General features: G+C 45.2%; 1 protein-coding gene across 1 annotated transcript in view; it reads left to right on the top strand.

The window, feature by feature from the left end:
• Positions 1-6,450: 6,450 nt before the first annotated feature.
• Positions 6,451-22,057, top strand: part of AGPAT3 (1-acylglycerol-3-phosphate O-acyltransferase 3) — a 92,241-nt gene continuing 76,634 nt past the window's right edge. The window contains exon 1 of the mRNA XM_050906276.1: positions 6,451-6,514. The gene's annotated coding sequence lies outside the window, so the exon portion shown is untranslated. The remainder of the gene's footprint in view (positions 6,515-22,057) is intronic.

The raw sequence follows: 22,057 nt of genomic DNA, 5'->3' as shown, positions 1-22,057 counted from the left end.
TGCCACTAGAGCTAGAAAGCAAGGTACTGCAGTTGATGGAGAAACTCTCCCAATGCAGTCCTGAAGCTGAGGAATCTCATTTGCATTCATGTTTTGGCCCCCATCCACCATTCTGGCAATGCAAAGGAAATCAGTTGACTAAGCTTCCAAAATTGCTTTAAAGACTCAAATAATGTCAAATCTGTTTCCTACGTCTACAGCAATTATCAGAAAATTCAGAATTAAGAATCCCCAGTAAACTCAGCTCTGTCTCCTGATCCTATGCGTTAAGTGGGGTTTTCATTACCCCATCCTATTTCTTTGTACAGATGTGTTCTATAGATCAACTGGACCAGTCTTTTTCACGCTTGGTCTGGGAACCATGCATGATTCATGAGCTGTCAGAAGGTGGTTGATGGAACAGGCCACCAAAACTCAGTATCAAACATACATGTATTTTTCCATGCATGCAAACAAGAAAATAAGCAAGTTCATGAAAGGAAACCTAGTAAAGAGACACTCAAAGCTGAACCTAAGGCTTTCTGTTTGTAAATTAAAACCAGTGTGGGTGCATTACAAGATCCCTTAATTTTATCTGAGGTGGTTATGTAGTCCTTGGACCAGATAAAAGAGCACTGGGCTAAGTGATCTGCAGGGTCCCTTCCAGACCCACACTTCTGCAGCCACACAACACAGCATGTGCTGGATTCATTTCACCTAACACTCAACATCTACAGTACATATGTTTACACTGAGCTGGGCTCCCTGCGTTATCAGTGGGAAACAGGCCTTGCTAGGAAAGCAGGCCTTGCTCGGGCTTTTGAGGTTGAAAATATACTGCTGAGACGGGGGTTAAATACATACTGCTAAGAGGGGTTAAATCAAAGTAGTGTTTATCCAGCATTTCCTCAGATTCAGTTATGTATAGGACTGTGATTCTGCTTTCCTTGTACAGAAAAACTCCCATTAACGTTAATGGGTACTTTTTCCTTAAGAAGATGTACAAGACACAGCCCTTAGATTACAGGGAAAAATATGCAATTTCAACATAAGTCAAGAGTGTTTGGTTCAGTGCCAAGTGCCTTGTGAGAAGAACAGAACTAAAATTCACCTCAGGGCATCTGAAGATAACGAATGCAATTTCAAGAGAAAGTACAGGGATCTGTAGTTACAGCAAAATGTGTGTTGTGTATTTGTATTGTGCGAGGTTTTGTTCTTTGCTGAGCAGCGTGACCTATTTCCCAGCATCACGTGATTTTTGTATTGGAAGACTCTTCTGTAAAGAAGTAGAATTAATTTTCCAGTGGAAAAGATAGAAATCTGATTTTCCTTAATTCTGCCCAATAAAATAGTATAACGTTGCATTTCTATTTATTTATTTATTTAAACTTCATAACCGTTTTGAAAGACATGTATGTGTAAAGCATACGCACATACTTCTCTGTTGTTAGCAGTATGTAGCTTCATTAAGTTTTTATTCAAAAATGTACAAGGCATCAGGAAAATCCAAATTACACTTGGATATAATATGATTTACAGTCTATCTCCCACCATAACGGCAGTTAAGCACTTAGGCGTCTAAAGTGCACAAAGGGAATTTAAGCCGCCTTCCATACCTCCCAACTCACAGTGGTGCCTAAGTTTTCTGCTTAAATTTTGCTTACCTGCCTGAAGTTTTTTCAACTATGCACACGGAGAGGAAAATCTAGGGATGCCACCTCTGGCTAAAATGATCCGGCATTCCTAAAACAGAAATTCCTGTGTCCCAGTCTCATAAGCAACCCTGTCTATCAGACTTTCTCAGTTCATTCCTAATGGAGACCAACACTGGAACTGAGAGAAGAGAAGAGAAAAAAAAAAAATCAAGCTGTAATGCAGACATCTGGAAGGGAACTGTTTATACAAACTCAACAGCTTTTGAAAAGCTGGCCCCTTAAAGTATGCATAGTTAGGCACTCCAAATCAGCAGTCCCTTCTGAAATGCCTGCTATATATGTATTTTTAGCTTGTGGCCTCTTTATTTCTAGTCATATTTCTTCTAACATACTGGAAGTATTCATAAGTATGGGATAGGACTTTTTTTAATGCTCGTATAACTCAAAAATGACCAAATGAAAGCTGACTACACTTTCCCAAAGGAAAAAAAAAAATGTTTTATGCATTAAGAAATTTCAGCTCTAAGTAATTAATTTTCACGTAATTGTTAGAAAGCTGTGTTGATAGTACAGGTTTCTGTTCATTTGTCAATATCAACAGCACAACAGTAGTCAGAACACAACAAAGCAGAGAATACTGTAGTAATGATTATAAAGGCAACGTTGAACATTTGGTAAGCTAAGCGGATATTCAGTTAGGTTGGATTTAAAGTATTAACCTCTTCAGGAGATGAATTCTGGCTTTCTGTATCTTTTGTATGACATGAACATTAATGCACTGTGTCAGCATGTGTTTTTGGTTAAGACCTCAAATTAATTACAGCTTAAATTTAGGACAGGATGTGTCAACACTAGAAAATAACAGTGTTGTTGCTATGTCATGCTTTCACTTATATGACCAATGCTGTGTATATCTGCACTTGCCGGAGCGCCCCCGAATTTTCAAGTACAGATGAGACCAAATTCAGCATCAGCTTCAAGTCTCCTTGACCTTTCAGCAGCTGACGTACCGCGGCTCGTGCAGTACCTGCTATACAAAACTACAAATGGTTGCCTGGCTTCTGCTCACTCCAGAAGTTAATCAGGGCTTCACTGCAGTTGACAGGAAGTAATGAGGAGCTGCCTTTGGACTGAGGTGTTGAACATGAATGAGACAGAGCTCAGTATTGAAAACTAACACAGAAATGTCCTCTAGTGATTTCTAACTAATGGTTTGAGAAACCAGAGTGAGATTTGGGGAAGGGTGCCATAGCAGGTGCGATGAGTACAAAAGGGATACATTTCAAAAACTAAGAGAGTCTCTTCAGGTGGAGCGAAAATCTGCTTCTCCTAATTATATTCACATTTTCAGAAAAACTGACAAGTGAAGGTCAATGTAAGAGACACTCTTTCCAGCAGACCCTGCAGACCTGTTGGAGTGACCTGAAATAGCTGCTTTCCTGATGCTCTTAAGTAGGTTTCAACTGCTTTGATATGTTAAGTGGGTTTTGCTCAATAGAAAAGGGTAGTAGTGCTTTATTTGAAATCTTGCTTCATGCACACAGCAAACATTGCTTCTGTGGAAGAGCTCATTTTAAGCCTGGGGATGATAATGGATAAATATCAGGACAGTTGCTCTCCGTTTCGCTCCAGAGGTAATGGTCAGCACTTCACAGAGCTCTCTTACCAGCTGAGAAAGAGAAGATGCTATTTCCAGTAAGATATCAGAACACAGCTGAGCAGGAAAGTGGAAATTAATTTCTTGGCAAACTTTATAGGTGCTACCTTTTGGGATTTTTTTTAATGCTGTTTCTGTATTCATCATTTTTATTCCCAAACTTTAAATGTATTTTGTTTTCTTCTCTTTTTCTTCTTTATCTGTCTCATGCTAAAATACCCCATGAATGCACCATCCTTTCAGATTTTAGTTTTGATCATTTGATTGTTATATGCACAGCACTCTCACTGGACACTATAAGCATGTAAGCACTGCAAAGTAGGACTGCCAGTATATATAAAAAATAGGGAATTTATACTTTGCTGTAGTTAAAATTCAGGTAGACCAGAAACAGGTCAGGCAAACTTCACTGTCTTCCTGTTAGTGATACAATCTGAAAAGTCTTCTGACTGAAGAAATGATGTCATGCTCTGTTTCTGCAATCAAACTGTCATAAGCTACTTCTATCAGATCATTTCCTTGAATGAGCTATTTCTTATTTGGAAACAGACTTGTGAGGTATACTAAAAGTTCACACAGATAAAAAATGGAAGCCGTACTCTATGTGCGTCCTTGTGCAAACCCAGAAGTTGCAGAAAAATAAGCTGCAAACACCTGTGTACTACCTGTGTGGAAAATGAAGATGAACAGGAGGCTCAGCGCCGGGACCCTTAGAGGAATGCTAAATTGCCTTTGTCCTGTCTCGGTTCTGAGCTATGCGAGGGACTGAAATCACCTGCGATGTTCTCCAGGAAGCCACAGAGGCTGCTGTAATTTACGGCAGCCTACTATAAGGCTACACCAGCATAGGAGACCGGCCAAAGACTTTGTGATTGGCCAAGCCGGCATGGGCTGAGCAGCATTAGATAAGGCTGATCAGAACTGCCAGTAAGAGGCTGTGCTGGAGGGGAGAGAGAGAGAGAGAGAGAAGAAAAAGCAGCATACGCACCTGACCTAAGGGCAGAATCTCTGCCTCATACTAGAACTCACGTACAACTGGAAACCAGTAGTGAGTTCTGCGATGATAGTAAAAGCACAGCAATTAAGGGATTTAATGGCACTTCAAGTAAACACAGAACATAAATATTTAGATATTACTTGTGTGTACTTGTCTAAAGTAGGTCGAGTTATGATGTTCTGAATGTCACACACTGCAGGTGAAAGAGGGGAACATTTGGAACCTAAATAACTGTTAAACCCACTTTTTTTTACAGGTCTCCCATAACTGCTGAGGGTAGTATTTGCTTTACTGTGATGATCCAGAGAGAACGATGACCACTGTCTTTCCATGTTACTGCCTAACATTAGTCTCCTCAAAATCCGTATTCTGGAACCAAATAAAAGGAACTGACTTTGAGAGATAATGAACATATGCAATCTCAAAGAAAAAGCTTTGAGAGTTGCAAGCACTCACCGTCTTGAAAAGTAAACCCAATTATTTAGTGGCATCAGTAAGGTGTTTGAAGGATAACGCTAGATACTGGTATTTGAAAATGCTGTTCCAATTTTAAAGGGTTTTTTTAATAAAAGATTTGTAACTTCCAAACTTTGACACTTCCTCATGCTGCACCCAAGAAAGGAGAGGAAGACCTCCCTACCCCTACTCATTATTGTCCATAAAAGCCTCACCGAGTTGAATTTCTCTGGCCAGGACAAACGCAGCTGCTGCAGCCCCTGCCTACAGTCCTGTCGCGCTCTGAGATGAATGAGTAAGATTCCAAACAAAAACGTTATCTTTCAAGACTTATTCTGAAAAACGGACCAAACTTGTATTTTCTTTGACATGTTCTGACCTGCTTCTTTATGGTACATACAGGAACGCAAAGATATTGTCAGCATTGCATTTGCTCGAAATCAAATAACCTTAGGTGAGATCCTGCTCCTTTCATGAAGAGCTTCGATCAAGTCCAGTCCTTGGCAGGGCATCTGGTTTACTGCACGTGGAGCGTCACCCCTACAGCCCAGAGCCCCTGCTTTACCGCTTTTTTCTTCATTCAGACCTGGGACCGTATCTTTCTTTATTAATAGCGTTACGTAGCGGCTTCTTGCGTTACCGAGAATTTCCGTTATTGATTCCTCATGGTGCCATCTTCGCGTTTCTTCCCCGCAGATCCCCCGACCCTGTGTGCGTCCCTGGGAGCTTCACTTACACCTCCCCGGAGGCCGCCCGCCCGCTCCCAGCCCGGAGGGGCGGCAGCGCCGGGCTCTGCCCGGCTCCGGCGGGGCCAGGCCCGCGGGCGGGGGGAGGTCCTCGCACCTCCCTGCCGCGGCGGTCGTGGGACGCGCTCCCGGGCAGGCGGGAGGACACAGACCGCTTTCCCTGAGGGCAGCTAGCGGGAAAGCGAGCCATGGCTCCGGCGAGCGGCCGTGCCCGAGCGAGGCGGCTCTCCCTCCTCACGGAGGGGCCGGGGGCAGGCGCCGCTGCTCCCTGAGGTGGGGGAGCGGCGTTTCGACCCGGGCCGAGCGGTGGGGACGCGGGGGCGCCGTACTCCCTCCCCGGGCCGGGCGATCGCCCCACAGCCGCCGGCGGGGCACACCAGCTCCCTCCCCTCCCCTCCCTCCCCAACGGTCTCCGGAGGAGCGGGGCCGCGGTGAGGGGCGCCTCGGGCGGGAGCGGCGGCGCCCCCTGTCGGCTGCTCCGCGGCGGGGGGCGCAGGCGGCGGCCGGGCGCGGGGCGGGCGGCTCCGCCGCATCGCGTCCCGCCGCGGTGCGCTGCGGTGCGGCGAGAGCGGTCGGCGGGGCTCCCGCCGCGCTGGCCGGGGCGGGGCCGGGCCGGGCCGGGCGGGAGGAGCGGCGGCGGCCGCTGCCGCCCCCGCTATCTGACCCGACTTTCCCCCTCTCCTCCTCCTCCGTCCCCCGCTGCCCGGGTCTCCTGCCCCCAGCGGCCCGGGAGGAACTGAACCATCGCTGCACAGGAAGTAGCGGCTGCGGGGAGCAGCGGCGGCGACAGCTGGGGCTGCTGCACTCAATGAGCGAGGCTCCCGCAGCCGCCGCCGCCCGCCCCGCTCGCCCCTTCCCCGCCTCCCGAGGGCAGCGGCGCCGAGCCAGCCCGCCGCCGCCGCCGGGGGGGCACCGCGGACAGCAGCAGGCGGAGGCGGGCAAGGCCGCCCGCCCCGGGGCTGGAGGCTGAGGCGGGCAGAGGCAGCTCCGGCTCTTCCCGAGGAGGCGGCGGCGGGGACTGCAGGTTGGTGCCGCTCCGCCGGCGAGGCGCGGATGCCGGGCTGCGGGGGGAAGGCGGGCGGCGGACCCTGCCCGCGCCGTGCCGTGCCGGCCCCTCGGCGGCCGGGGCAGCGCCCCCCGCTTCGGCGCTCCCGCACGCTGCCGGCGCGGGCGGCGGCGGCGGCGGCTCCGCTGGGCGCCCCTCTCGGAAGGCCCCAGCGCGCCGCCCCCCGCTGCGGCGGCGACAGGAGCCGCGCCGGGCCCGGCTCGGTCCGGCGGCCGGGATGCCGGTGCCGCCGGCAGGCGCAGCCCTTTGTGCGCCGGCAGGCGGAGGAGGGGGGGGGGAGCCGGGCCGGGCCCGGCGGCGGGGGGTACCCGGGGCGGGGGGGATGGCGGCGGTGCGGGGAAGGGCACAATGGTCCCGCCGGCGCGGCCGGGCCCCGGCTGAAATGCATCCTCCCCTCCCGGGTGAGATGGACGCTCTCCCGGGGGGTGCGGAGCGAAGGAGGCGCAGGCTGGCGGCTCGCTGCTGGGAGGATGGCAGCAGGGCTCTCCGCCGAGCGTGAGGGGAGGGTGGGAGGAAGGATGGGCGAAAAGTGGGAGAGCGGTTTGAAACAAAAAAAAAAATAGAAGGAAAGCTCGTTTCCGAAGAGCCAGGCTGCACCTGGGTGCACGGCTTGCGAGTGCAAAATGGAGAAGAGCAAACCCTATTGAGCCGAGAGCGGCAACCAAATAGGATGCCGTTTGTGCCTGAATTCAGTTCAGATGATGCTGATGGATTTAATAAGCTGCTAACCTAATGTGTAGGCATCTAAATCAATAAGCACATTGATTATCCCCTTATAGCTTTTAATACAGTGTATTCTAAGGGAACTTCTGTGTCGAGACTGAGTGTTACCTATTTGATGCCACACTTGTATATTCTTCCCCTCCAATATTTTTTCCTCTTTGAATCTTCATCTCCCCTCCTTGATTAGGCAGAGGGCAGGTATGGAACAAGAAAGGAAAGTGGCAGAGTTTGCAGTAATCTTGCTGCTCCTTCTTCAAAGCAATAATAATCTCATTAGCTCATCATGTTATCAAGCTCATTAATTTCAAGTCCAAAATAAACTTCATGGCTTTTCCTTTCCCTCTCTCCCGCTCTAAGGGAAGTAGGCTGGAGTCCAAGATGGCATGTTTGCCATCAGTGAATTGCTGATATGTACAAGCATGTTTGGGAGTAAAGCGGTAAGCTCTCCGCTTGTCTTGGCAGCGTTTCTTTCGCGGTGACGCTCTTCACTTGAGGCTCTTTGCTTGAACTGCAGGTCATTTGGGTGAAGTTCAACATAATCACAGATAGGTATGTGTATTTTTTTTTTTTTCTTCAAGTTTGAGTCTACAGCAGGAAAACCCGTATGGTTTCCATTCATTTTCTTTCAAGACTGCAGCTGTATATGAGATGATGAAGTTAAATGGAGTTGTTGTAACCTGCAGTGAACTTGCTTTGCTGTGGTGAGCGTTGGGCTGTTACAGAGCTCCTTGTGCACTGAACAGTTCTGGCCCTTGGATTTTAAACATCAATGTCCTGGTCTTTCTTGTAGGTTTCACAGGAGCCTTGGCTGTTGGTTCCCTTCTGTGTACTCTAGTCTTCTTCCCCTTCCCATCTATTGTTACTGAACCTTTGCGATTAAAATTACATGTGTTACGTTCAGTACCTTTTTTCAACCTTTTTTAAGGGCAGTCTTACATACTCTAAGAAAGTCTCATTATCTCTTTCTCTCTTAATTCCCACCTTCACCTCTCCACCCTTATACACACACTTAATTGGAGAAAGCAGGATAGAGAACAGTTGGTCTCCAAATATAGCTTGAATTCAACAAGCACAGGAAAAACACCTGACCAGATTGTCCCTGCTGAGCATGATTAAAATGGCAGGACCACTTATCAAAACTTTGTACTGCAGTTTAACAGTGCATTGCAGGTAGCTCAGTCGAGGGTGTGCGAGTTGTACCTGAAAAGGGCTGAAATCAGAATGGGCTTTAGTTGAGGTAACGTTGGACAGAAATAAGGATGCTATTTCCTCTTCCCTGTGTGATTTATTTTATCTCTGAAGAGATGCATTAACAAAGAGAACAAAATTCCACTTACGATTACAGGGAACTCTACTAGCACAAAGTGTGTGTTCTTTTCCCCACCAGAGCCAAAGCTTTCTGCTCTGTGTTAATCTTCTTACAAAATGAAGCTATTGCATAGTCCCGTGCTAGCTTAATTTTTTTTTTCTTTCTGCCTCTGTTTGCAGAAAGATGCATTGTTTTCAAATCCTAAATGGTGTTTTGTTTACTTACAAAACTATTATGGAATAATTGGATTTGAGGCTTACATTTTGTGGGGAACCGGTGTGAATAAAGTATTGCTGTTAACTGTAATGAGTTCACCTATACTAAATTTATGATAGCCATAAATTATGGTAGGCTGCTTCTACACTTTATGCAAATACAAAAAACCCCAAGAAAGGTTGCATTCAGTCTTGCTGCTTTGGCTTATGAGAACATAATTCTTGATAGGAATGGCCAAGATACTGACAAAGAAATGTAATTATCATCTGTAATGGCTAAAAATGTCCTGTTCTTGCAGTGGGTTTTTTTTAGTGTTAATACTGAGTGTTGGTGCATGCGTATTAGTCTGTTTATAGTCAGTGTCTCAACAAAGAACAGGTGACTAGGCAATCATTACAAGGTAAAGAACAAAAGAAATGACAGAAAGCAAAGTGAACCCAAAACTTCATTGTGTATCAGACTGTTCTGCTACCTTCTGGTGCTGAGCCTCTAGTAATAAGGATTCTCTGTCTACGCTTGCATTTCAGGCTAATACCAGGGAACTTTTGCTTGTGGGTAGCTCTCAATAAGTAATTGATACCATCTCTTTAAGTAAAACTAAAAGGAAGGGAAAAGAGAGGCATTAGAAGGTGTTACCAAATTTCTTGTTTACCTATGATATTGACCAACATAAAATGAGAAAAAGAAACACTAACCCCAAGGCCTCTGCTGCATGCTTGATAAAGATACTCTTAAATGTGTTACATGAAAATCAATGTGCCATCTGACACATGATCATGTCAAGATTCCAGGAGTGAGTCAGCACCTAAGTTGGGGGCTGATTATCGCTAGGACACAGGCACCTATAGGTAAAATCAGGATAATCTAGGAAGCATTTAATTTGCTGGTGCACCAAACCAATAATCTCTGTTTCCTGTTTTGGTTTATTAATTGCAGGAGTCCAAATTTCAAATGGTTAAAAAGGAAGCAAACCCTTGCTTACATATTTTTTTGATGCTCCTAAAATCAGTGGGTACCTGTGATTTACCTATAAAATTTTGCTGTGCCTCCGAATCTGGATGCGTTTAGGAGTGTGCAAGACATGACAGTGATGAGAAGCTGGGCACTTACTGCTGTTATACACAAGTCATAGCAAAAATGAAAGAAATGCTTGTCTTTTTTGTGAAGACCAATCTACGAGTGCTACCTTTGGGTCCGGTCCTTCACAACAGCACCTCCTTCTGCTGCGTCTTGATCTGTAGCTGTCTAACCTTGTGTGGGATAGACAGCATAACTGTGTGGTTTAGTAGACGAGACGTTCATCTTGGGAAGCAGGAGGCTTGGGTTCTTGTCCAAATGAGTATTCAGTGTTGTAAAAAGGAACCGAGAGCCACAGGGACTCTTTTTCTGTCTAAGCCCGTGCAAAACCCAAACAGTTTTAGGAGGAGAGTGTGGTGACTGGCTGTGCCAGGGTACCATGGTGCATTACCAAGGAAGTGCTGGGCGGAGGTTATGATATCTTCCAGGCAAAAGGCAAGGAAAGCTGTATGGAAATGATGTACAGCTCAGACTATGTGAGGATGCTGCCCATCAGACTGATGGGCAAAGGAACCGATCAGTCTCACCTTTCTGTTTCATGCCTGTGTTTTGTGAGGGGGTCGGTATAGTCTTGGCACCCTGAACTTTCCCCTAAAGTTGTTGATCTCTACGAGACGTAAACCTGGGGAAAGCTGGGATTGATGATACATCTCCTTGCTGGCGCTGTTGGTAAATCAGCCCAGCTGCTCACGTTGCTTTTTTGTCTCCCCCCCCCCTGCTATTCTCAGGCATGTAACTTCCTTCATGTATTTTGTAGGGAGAGCAGGCACGTAATTTTGGGCTGCCGCTTCCTGTGGGAATCGGGGAACTTGGGACTTAGGCTCTGTGATGCTTGCTACTGCAGTGCTGCATTTTTTGTGCACCTATAGGTGCCAGAGCACCTGGTAGAGAGCTAGGATGAAGTAAAGAAGAGAAGAAACTTTTTGTCGCATCTTGGATGGGGAATGAAAGCCAGTGTACTGACTAGTCCTAATACTGTTGTTTATCTTGCAGTAGTATCAATAATGTGGTGTTCCCTTTCCAAACAAAAGATGTGGTCTATGTTCCAAAGAGTTTAAAGATCCTTTGAAGCTTTGTGTAGTGGAAATGGCAGTTCTCTCAGCCAGATCGCTCTTCACGCTGGGTATAGCCTTGTTGCCTAATTCTGATTACTGCTGTAGTTTGAGACTGCTCAGAAAAAAGAAAATGCTTATCCTTGAAGGAGGTGTTGAGCTCCCTATGTTTTATGAGAATGAAAGGGCGTATAGATTTCTTATACATTTGGAGTGAAATGGTAGAAATTTTCATTACAGAAGAGGTGGATCCGAGTGTATGGCAGAACATTTAGAATCCAACGCTTCCTGTGTATTTGCGTATTCATGGAAAAACTTCAACCTATTTAAAACCTTTACAATGTTTCTGCATCAGTGTTAAGAGCTCTTTAATGGTCAGGCGTAAGCGGTATGACATTGGCCTCTTTCTGTGTGTAGCACCCCTTCTCCATACAGACAGACTTTCTCCTTTGCTGTAAAGGAAATGGGATTTCAGTGAAATTTTTGGTTGGCTTTTCCCCCCGCCCCCCGTTGTTGTTCGCATGGGTTGGCATTACTTAGGTAATTATAGTGTGCTTGTTAGGAGCCCTGACAGCCTAAATTGAGTTCTTTGTCAAAAATGCAATGTTTCCCTTAATTAAGAGAGACTAGAAACAGCACCTGAATCTATTAATGAAATAGTCAGAGTTGATATCTATTTAGGATATATAAACGAGCAAAGCAAAATATATTTCTGACTAAAGTGTTGCCCAGAGTAAATGAGCTTCTGTGAGGCTTTTTTTGTGGAGAAAAATAATCTATTAGTGCTGCAACTGTCACATATGCATAGTCGTACAAAATTCATGTGAGATCTTTCCAGATTCTATGGTACTCAGAACAATAGCCACTATTTCTTCTTCAAAGCTCTTCAGAGATGTTAAATAATCCTTGTGACAACCCTATGAAGTGAGTATTGTAGTAATTTTTTATGGATGGCAAAACAATCGGCATTGTCTCCAGCTGTACTGCGAAAGTGGGATTTTCAAAGTGCCCGCGGCTTTGCCCGTTGCTAAAACTTGTGGTTGTGTGAGCAAGGGGTGAGTGAGTGCGCCTTTCTGCCTCTTCTTCTGGCTGTAGCTGTGCTGATGAAAACATTTTGCAGATACAAGTGGTTGTCAGCATGCAGGTGTGTCCATCAGGCTGGACCCTACGTGTCCTCATAAAGGATGAATTTAGCTTGTTCTAAATTATTCCGTTCATGTTACTGACATCACTTCTTGGAGGAGAGATGGGCAGAGCTGTTGGCTGTGCTGGTGTCTGTAAAATTTGTCCGTGTGTGAAAGTTGGGTTGCTCAGACTGACTTCAGAGCACAAGTTTGCTCATTCGTGGGATGAGCTCCTGGTCAGACTCTTCTCGCTGGGCTCTTGCCAGGCTGGGCTTGCTCAGGGTTATGAGTTGCCTTGAGGTTGGGCTCCTAACTCACTTTGATCCAAAAAGGCTGCAGACCCAGCTATTTCCTCTGCTATGTGAGGTATCTGCAAGCTGAAGGAGGTCTGGATAACCTGGACGTAAGTTCCTGTTTGGGTCAGACCAGCGTCACAGCTTTTCTGCGCAGCCTGGCTTTGGTTGCTGAGATATGTGTGTCTCTTCTTCTCCTCCACCAGCTTTGCCTCGTGCCCTTCCAGGAGTTATAAATGCCACAGCAGATGGCTTGGGGAGGCAGCGTCTGTAATTACTGTTGCAAGATTTGCCTAAGCTTGACTCTGTACAAAGAACGCTTTTTTCCCTGGAGATTCGAAGTTGTGGGTACTTCAAATGCAGATTTGGTCTTTTCAGGGGAACGCAGTGGTGGAAATGCGTGCATTATGTGCTTGTTCAAAAACAGCCTGTCTTTCCTCTTAACATAATTCATATGATGGTTTAGTGTTACCAGTTTTCAGTCTTCTCCCACTGGGTCAGCTTTCAGGTTCCTGGTAGCAATACAGGCTAGAGTGCTTATGGACCCAAATTTTGATAATGGCTGACACACTGTTAAATGACACAGCTATAATCAGTTTATTTGATAAAGGTAGGTTTTTAAACCCACTAGTCTGACTGGTAGGCTTCCATCAGGTTTTAGTGTGAACGTTGTTTCTCTTCCTGGCTGAGCAGAGATGCGCGGCTATATGGTTGACGCATCCATCTTTAATGCGTCATCTGTCAGTTGCAGTTGTGACTGATTGATCCAACATTATGCTGCACAGTGTATACTTTCCCGTCGGCCTCCTTGCTCCAAATGCCTTCCTGTAGTCTTGGGCTCCCTACCAGCGTGTCTGAGCTGAACTTCTCCTCTCGCATCCATCTGGTGCCTATGGCCCCTAGGTTATTAACCATATAGCCAATCTGTGCTTTAAGTTTGAGTTGCAAGAGGGCTGAAATCAAAGGGAAAGAAAGGCTTTCATTTCTTGAAGTCAGTGAAGATGCTGTGACCCAAACCACCCGGGCCCGCTGAGCAGTGTTGTTTTTCCTTCTGGTGGTCATGGCAGACGGTGATGCCTCTGGTTCCTCAGACGGCTTCCTGGGGTTGCTCACGGTACAGTGGGTTGGAGCCCCTCTCTTCCTAGGGAGCATGAGGTTCTCGTTTCTATTTCAAGGATTTTTTTTTTTTTTTTTAACTTCACTTTGCCTGTGAAGTACCTTTGGCTAAAATTCTAAGCAGCAGTGGCAGTTTGGGTCAGATTCCAGATCCTTACTTATTCCCCCCCCATTTCCAGTGAAATATCCTCATCACTGGGATCACAGGATTGAGGTGGCTCTTGGTATTTTGTGTTTTCAGGTTTTTATCGTGTCTTTTGCTTTCCTGCCCAACCCATAGCAGGGGGACAGTGCCATGCCTTTTAGCAGTATCTGCTCCTAACTAATGCTTCTGAAACTTCTAAATGTTTTTCACATTGAATTTGTGTGTGGTATCGCTCTTATCTGTGGAGAGGACAACTACTTGAAAATAGATGTGTTTCATATATAGCTAGTACTGCGGCAGGGATGTTTACATTATCTCTCTTAAGAATTGAGATGGCTTGATCTGAAATATGATGTACTTTGAGTAATTCAGTTTGCTTTTTGTCATCTCAAGTTGAATTGGTTTTGACGGTGGGAACTGAACGGGCTAGCTTAACTCTCCAGTTGCATTTTTCCCCAATGTCTTTCTGTGATGGTACGAGACCTATCACTGTCAAATGCTGCTAGATTCCTTTCAAGCTTTCCTGCCCAAATACTCATCAGAAAACACTCAACGAGCCCCCTCCCTCTGCCTGCTCTGAAAGGACTGAGCTTGCATTCATTTTCTAACAACCTTCCAGCAGTGTGTCTTAAGCTGAACTCCGAAGGCAGTGGCACTACTTCTCCCTTGAGAAGTGCCCTGGCTGCAAATTGCTAGACGCTGGGAGGTTAGGCAGCAGCAGGGTTGCAATACGCTTGCCCTGGTCCTCTGCTCTGCCCTGGCCATCATTTGCTGGCTCCTGCCAGGGATGTGTCGTGAGATGGGGTGGACCTTGGCTCTGACCTGGTACAGATGTGCTTGTTTGCAGCCTGGGTCCTGCTCAGCCCTAGAAAAGGCATTCAGCCTTGCATTTGAAATGAAAACTTTGGTTAAAAATGGCATTGCTTCAGCTTGCTTGTTGCAGCTGTAGCCGTGGCTGTGAATTGAGGACCATAACTTAATTGATGGGAAAGGCTTTTGAAGCATATAGTCTTAGAGTGAAAATGTGTCTGTTAAACATGTATCTATGCTTATGCTATTGGATGTACACTGCTAGCAAGCTCTCCTGGGTGCAGCTGTGCCTATACCAAAGCCCCCTTGATGGTACTTTTCTTTTTTTAATTTCTAAGCTTTTGCTAGCAACTTACCAATAAGGAAATAAGCTTTACTGGCTGAAAAGTTTCATTTTAGTCTGTGTACTCTAGACTTTTTTTTTATGGTATACTCCAGTACACTGCTGGAGTAGTATATTGGCTTTTCAGTAGCAATATCGGGCTGGAGAAAAACAGCTGACCAAAGTAGTGGTGATATTAAAGGGAATTTTATGTAGTAGCTTGGAAAGCAGGCTTTGTAGCTTTCCAGGATCCAAAGGTGTCATTAGCTTTACTGGAAAAAAACAAGTTTCCTTGTTTTGCTGTTTACCTGATGAACTGGCATTCACAGCATCATCTTGGTTATGTTTCACAGTAAAAAATAGATAGACAGTGTTCATCATCACTGAAATAACAGGACCTGCTGTATGCAACCCACTATGAGCCTTACCTCATTCAGGTAACGTGCCTGTACCTTTCTGTACAGCAAAAGAAAGTGGTGCAATCCTTTTCTTTCTTTTTCTCTTGCATTGGTTTTTTCCTATCAATTTTTTTATGTCCTAAACCTTAAACGTTTTCTACAAATGCAGTGATCTCAGCGTTTGTCAAGCACCCATATGGTAGGTCTGGTTTGAAGGTTGAACCTTTGGTTTTCTTTCCAGGCATTATGGGTGGAAAGGCAGTACTTTACATCCATCTGCACTAATTCTTGTGACACCAATTCAAAAGGTGCCTTGATGGATCCTAAAGGAGGCTACGAACTACTGGGAAGGGTTATCTATGGATAACTTGGCTTGCTGGGCCTGAGAAAGGCAGAGGATGTGTTTTTGTATGTGGGAAACAGGCAGAAGCTTTACCGCACTTGGTGTTGCATTTGAAATTAGCACTAGTTGCTCTTCACACCCGCTGCTGCTGCTGCTGCAAAGGAATGCACATCCATTGAGGACATGACTGTGTTTATAATGGCAGAGTGAAGACTTATTTTTCAGTGAAGGCACATCCAAAAAGAATGTTGGTTTCAGATTGGTTCATAAGCGTTTCCTTAGTTGATTTATTTTAATAATACTTTGCCTAGATGCCTTTTTTAATTGAATATTTAAGCAAGTTGAAAGCAGGCATTTTACTGTCTCTCTTTAATTTGTGCTGATACATGGTTTAGCATAATTATTTTTTAATGTCCTTTTTAAAAGCATAGTGCCCTCATCCTCTTGACCCTCCTCCTTCAAGAAAAAGTGGATTTAATTTGTTTGGAGAGAAATGTCTACTGTATTGCTGCTCTGTGACAGAGGCGTGTGGGAGGGGTGGGCTTAGTGAAAAAATTGCTGGCTTTTAAAGTGATGGGTTCAGGCCAAAAAGCATTAAGAATGGTCTGAAGCGTACTGTGGCATTCGTAAGCTCCCTTTCTGAACCTCATGCATTCAGTTCTAAATATGAACCTTGCAGCATTACGCAGATGCTTTGGTTTTACTGGGTGACCTAAAATAACCAACTTACGGCTTTCTTTTTTTTTTTTTTTTTTTTTGTGCTCCTCCAGCAGGCCTGTCCTTGTCTTGTTGATCGGTGTTAACTTTCCTGAGATCTGGGTCCCTAAAGAAGGAACAGAGCCATATTCTTGTGTGTTCAGGTTTCTGCCTGATCCAGTGTGGGTAGTAGTGGAATAACGGAGTACTCCTGGGTGGGAGCATTTTGTCACAGGGCAGATAAAACCGGCTGCTTACCTCCTATCCAGTTGGCTCCTTGTTCCTCCCCAGTGGAATAGGAATATCAACACTGAAAAAAGGTTGGCAGCATCTTTTCTAGTGGGATTGCAGTTTAGTCTGGAAGGGAGGAGTCTGTTTGCTGGTACTCTTAATCCCTCTCTTTGAATAAGATCAACCACAACAGCCTCAATTTTTGGTGATATCATTGCCTACATTCATTTGTACCTCTGTACTTACACTGGAGTCTCTTCTTTAATGCTATTCATTAGCACAGCTAGGTTGGCATAACATCTAAGGGGAAAGAAAGCCCCAGGCTTGCCTGTATTCCTACCAAATACCTGTTTTGATAATAACTAAAAATGTAGTGCTTCCACTTAGCAGTTTGCAAACTTCAATGTGAGTCAGTCTTAGGTGGCTGCAAAAAACCCTGAACTAACCCCAAACCCTTCCCTTCTCTCTGACCCCAAAAGAAAAAAGCAAGCACACTAGATGGGGATGCATGCACGCTAGATGGGGTTGCATACACGCTCCTGCAAAATAATTCTACTAGGCATGAGCTGGACTATGGCATGCAACTGAAGGCATCACCTTTTAAGAAACACCTTTTCCTGCGAACAAAGCTGTAAGAAAAACTGAATGAAAAAATTCACAGAGATGTCTAGAAAACATTACCAAAAGGAAGATTTACAGAATGAAGCTTGTTCTATGTAGAGAACACCTGAAAGCCTGCTGGAAGAGGAGAAGGGAGTGAACTGCTCTCCATGCCTGCTGTAGAGAGGACAAGAAGCTATGGATTTAAGATGCAGAAGGGAGAGCTGGAAAGCTTTGGAAAAAGCTTTCCTTTGCCAAATGGGAGTTGTGAAATCTCTGTTGCTGGAAAGAACTCAAAAAGAAAAGATCCTGGCAGATGCCTGTGGGAAGGGTTGGGGTTTGGTGCTCCTGTGCTGGGTCCCTGGTGGGAAATGCACCCTGATGAGATGTGGGCAAGGGGCAGGGAGGAACCAAAGAACGTAAGTTCTGGCTGTCCCTGCTCATCCCTTATGTTGCCATGCAAAAAATGGGTGGGAGGGGTCGGGGGACAAAAATTAATGGTCATGACAAAGAAGAGAAGTTAAAGGTGATGGAGAAGTTTGGCTGTCAAAGGTTGGGGACAGCTGGATTAGGTGACCTCTTGAAATCCTCTTCAGCCGCACACACTGAAATTTTATTTTGGTAGAGGCTCATGCTCCAAGCCTGCTCTGATCTAGGAGTCTCGCATGCTGTGAATTCCAGCATGGGGCAACGCTGATCAGTCTGTGCATCAGACTGAATGACCCCGGGAAGGATATTGGTATTTTTGCTTTTCTGACAATGGGTCCTTTTAGTTAGTGACTGCTTCATATCTTCCTCTTCAAGTGTGTGAAACAGTTCATTTGCGGTCCATATGTGTTCCATGCTGAAAGTGGAGCAAAGCCTTGCAGATGTTGACCTTGGAGATCAGCCTCAAAACTGGAGCCTGAACCCAGCTACCGGAAAGCCCGTGGTGCCCATTTCCTTTTGCTGTGCTATTTTTTTCAGCCGTTTGGCTCTCAGTGAATTTCTCTGGCACAGAATTAATTCCTGACGACCAGCCAAAGTACCTTAGAGTCGCGCTGGCCAGAAGCGGTAAATACCAGCAATGCGTGGAGGGCGCTGAACAAAAGCTGGAAGGCTGGGTAAACCTCATTCAGAAGCTAGCCGGTATGTGCCCACAGAATTTAAATGCAAGCGCTGGTTCTCTCTACAGCAGAGTACTGCTTGCCTTTTTGGTATTACAGCCATTGCACGAAGCTGGTGGGTGCTGAAGTAGTTTTGCAGAATGATAAGCAATGAATTAAAATCTGAGTCAAATTCCTGGCTCCCTGTACTGGCGAATGCTTCACTAGCAAGTATTAGAGACAAAGTGCCAGAAAATTTATGGACTGTGATGGTCTGTCACTCTGTATGAACAGAAAAGAAATACCATCCAGCTTCCTGAAATGCTTTCTTTCATGCGTGGTATGCCTAAAATTGTTTGGCAGGACATACGGTCTTTGCGTGTTGGTAAAACACAGGCGATCTAGGATGCTCCACACAAGGCACTTCTTGTTCTTTGAGTTCTCTCCCCAGCAATGGCCAGTGCCTAACCCTGGCAGTGCTGAGCTGTCATCGTCTGTGTCTGAAAAACTCATCAGAAGTATGTATATCTTTAATATAAATGAGACACAACTTGCCTTCTTATGACCACAAGGAACTTGAATCTTCCTGTCGCTGACTGTGGAGCATGTGCCTAGCTAGGAGAGACAGAACTAAGATAAATTGAGCCTCTATTGAATGACTCAATAGCTGTTGGGGGAATTTGTAATGTGCTGCTTTTTAAAATGCCATATGCTCTTATGAGAGGGGAGCCCTGCTGTGTCTCTGCCTTAATTCCAGAACAACGTTAAAATGGGATTCTGTACGTTGGAAGCATTTTGGATGTTGTAGTTTGGTAAATGGACCATGTATCTTGGAAGACTCTGTCTTTTGCAGATAATGTAGTATTTGGGGTTCACAAATCTGGTGTAATCTGACAGAATTACACTTACGAGAGGAGGTATAAACAGCAGAAAGCCAGTACCTGCACTTCACAATACATGTTTGCTCTGGCTAGCCAGCGAGTCCTCATTAGCTATGTGCTTCTAAACCTGAAAATAATTGTTACACAAATTAAAAACCCACTGCACTGATATGGGTCCTCTCTGCAGGGGTGTCTGTCTGACAGCAGCTGTGTTTAAGAAGTTCTAGCGGCGCCAAGCACGTACAACTCGGTTACAAAGTGGGGATTTTTTTCCCCACTGAGTCTTTTTTGCTTGAAACTAGGTTGCAGATCTTCTCTAGAAGAGGGTGGATCTTCTCAGACAGGTGAATTTGTGCATCTCCAACTTAATCTCTTGGTGTAATTTTCTCTTGTTCACCTCCTCCTCCTCTTCCTTGTTTCATCCCACTTATTGTGGGTTTTGTCAGGGCTCTTTTTTAAGCATTTGAGTCAGTTGCCAGATTACAGTAACAAGCAGGTAAGTTTAATGCTGCGTTGCATGATAGATGAAGTAATTGTACGAGCAACGCTTCATCTTAGTGTATTTAGTTTTTGTACTTCCAGGGTAATTAGATCAGGTTTTCTTTATTGTACCTCTAACCATTTTTCTTCTGTACTAGATGCATGTGGGGAAGGGAGGGGAAAGAGGAGGAGCATGAAGGGAGTGACAAGGGCCTTCACCTATTCCTGGTTTTTCTTGGATTTACGTTTACGTAAGTGTGTCTGCCTTGGGTGGGGGCTGTGGTTCTCCTCTCCTGAGTCCGTCGTGTAGGCAGCCAGCAGACCTGAACGTAGCAGGTCCACATTTGGGTAGATGCTGTCATTATTTCAGCTAACAACTAAGCCAGCAGGTTTCTGGAAAGGGTCTGGGTTGAAATAGAGGAGGGTGTGGGGGGAGATGCTGTGGGGGGCTGTGCAGGTTCGTCTGTTCAACCCGTCGCTTTCTGGGACTCCCGCCTGCCTTGCTCCAAATTCCTACAGTGCATCTCTCCTCACCTTGCTTACTGCTTCCTGGGATCTGTCTTTCACATCTTGAATTTGCTGTTTGTCAAATTTCTTTATTTCCTCCACCGTGAACTCATGGGGTTATTTCTGCTGCTTCCTCCCCCCTGTACCCCACCGAGGCACTTCCCTCTGACAAAGCAGCGGATGAGAGGCTAGGACTGCTCTCTGGAGGGCTCTCACAGGCATTTAAAAGCTGCTGCCCATTTTTTAGGATGGCATCTCTCTTCTTTTTCTCGGGAGTCCTAGTTTCCTGCTTCAGGTCTGGATTCAATCCTAATTTATGTAGAGATCCTATCTTAAGACGTGTTCAGATGTTAACTTAGCACAGACCGCTTTGCAGTTCTTGCAATGGAAGTGATAGTTTCTCCGTATGGAGGGAGCTGTGTGAGCTTGCTGAAGACCCTGGTTACATTGGCCAGTTCTTGACTGCAGCCTTTTTAGTTGTTTGATGAGAGGTTATTTTGGGAAGAAGAAAGTAATTTGGTCAAAAATCAAACTTCAGCCAAGACTGATTTATTGTGTATGGGTATGTTTTTGTTGCTGGGCATTGCTCACAATAGAAGTTGGAAGAACTGAAGTGTTGAAACTAATTTTTATGAGTGGTCTTTCCTGTTGGCAATGCGTGGCTTTCCCGACACTGTTTCATTTCAGATTACTGAACACTAATTTCTGTTTTGTATTAAATATACTTTCGGCTGTCTAACAGAAATGCTTTGGTGAAAGTAATAAAACCCAAAGGGGAACAAATACATTTCTTTTGGCTTAGTGTTTTTTCTGTAGATCAGCTGTGACTGTGTCTTGTTTTGATCTATTTCATTCCTAGTATGAATTTAAAGTCCTGCCAGTGAGCAGAGTAAACGTAACAAAACATTTGGGTAAGATAAGGTGGAGTACTTGGAGTCTTAAGCCACACTAATGTCACCTTTGTTCATGGTATCATGGTGGTTCCCATCAGTAACAGCAGTGGCCTTGGAGAACAGGGTAGCAGCTCTGTGCAGGTAGAAAACGCTTTCCAAAAGTGTGTGTATCAGGTAGTTAATGTCTATAGTTAACGTCTTTGATACCTAAAAACTGGGGGTTTGAGTTCATAATGTATACTCTTCCATATTGGAGCCCGATTTTACTCTTTTCTTAATAAAAAGAGAAACCATCACGCCCTCTCATAAAGCGATAGTGGGAGATAGTGTTGTAAATCACTTGACATCTTTGGAAAGCCTAGTGCTTTCATGCTGCTATCTTCTATTTGCCTTCTGTGCAGCTCAGTTTTTAGTGTGCGCTCTTCCTCTCGTGGTCACTATTCTCAAAAGTTTCTTCAGTTATTTGTCAGACCAATACCATGCAAAGTACTCCAAATATTTACTCTGAGAAAGCAGCTTTCTTTTCTGCACACTGAAATCATGTGGCTGTCCACCAAATGAACTGGCTGGAAAGGGGTAGGATGGGGGGACCGGGCTGGTTCTAAATCTAGTTGTAAGCTTCCCTGCTTTAATTAAATGCTGTAGAGACTAGCGGCGCGACTCGGGTATCTGAAAATCTAATGTCACTTTAGGCACTATAGGGTATTTCTCCTGGCCTGGAGCCACCACTCTCAAAGGGTATAGGTTTCCCAGTGGTCTGGTGTCACATCTGCTAGTCCCACGTGGATGTTGTGGCTATATCTTGGAAACATCTAAAAATGACACTTAGCACTTGTGTTTAGGAACCTAGATCTCTTCTATAAGTGTTGGTAAGAATTTCAAGGAACAACTTTTTTCTGCCTGTTAACCTAGAAGCCTTCATAACTGATAGACCTTTCCTCAAACCTCAGTTGTCTTTTCACCTCCTTGCATCAGTGTTTGTCTATGTGTTTAAAGCCAAAAGCTTTTAAGTGCCAATAAGTAAATACACCCAGATGTCAGTGTGTGGATTCAGTTTGAGATTGACTCTCATGAAGACGTAATTTCATTGCTGTAAGACTCTTTTAAAATTGCTCTGAAACGAAGATCTCAAGAGTAATCTATAATAATGTTCCATGGATTCAACAGTGCAAAAATGCAGGTGTGTAAGTGTATGAATAG

The sequence above is a fragment of the Gymnogyps californianus genome, chromosome 1 (genome assembly GCF_018139145.2).
Source record: "Gymnogyps californianus isolate 813 chromosome 1, ASM1813914v2, whole genome shotgun sequence".
NCBI classification, from domain to species: Eukaryota; Metazoa; Chordata; class Aves; order Accipitriformes; family Cathartidae; genus Gymnogyps; species Gymnogyps californianus.
The sequence above is the reverse complement of the archived record's forward strand: the minus strand, read 5'-3'. Positions and strand labels throughout refer to the sequence as shown.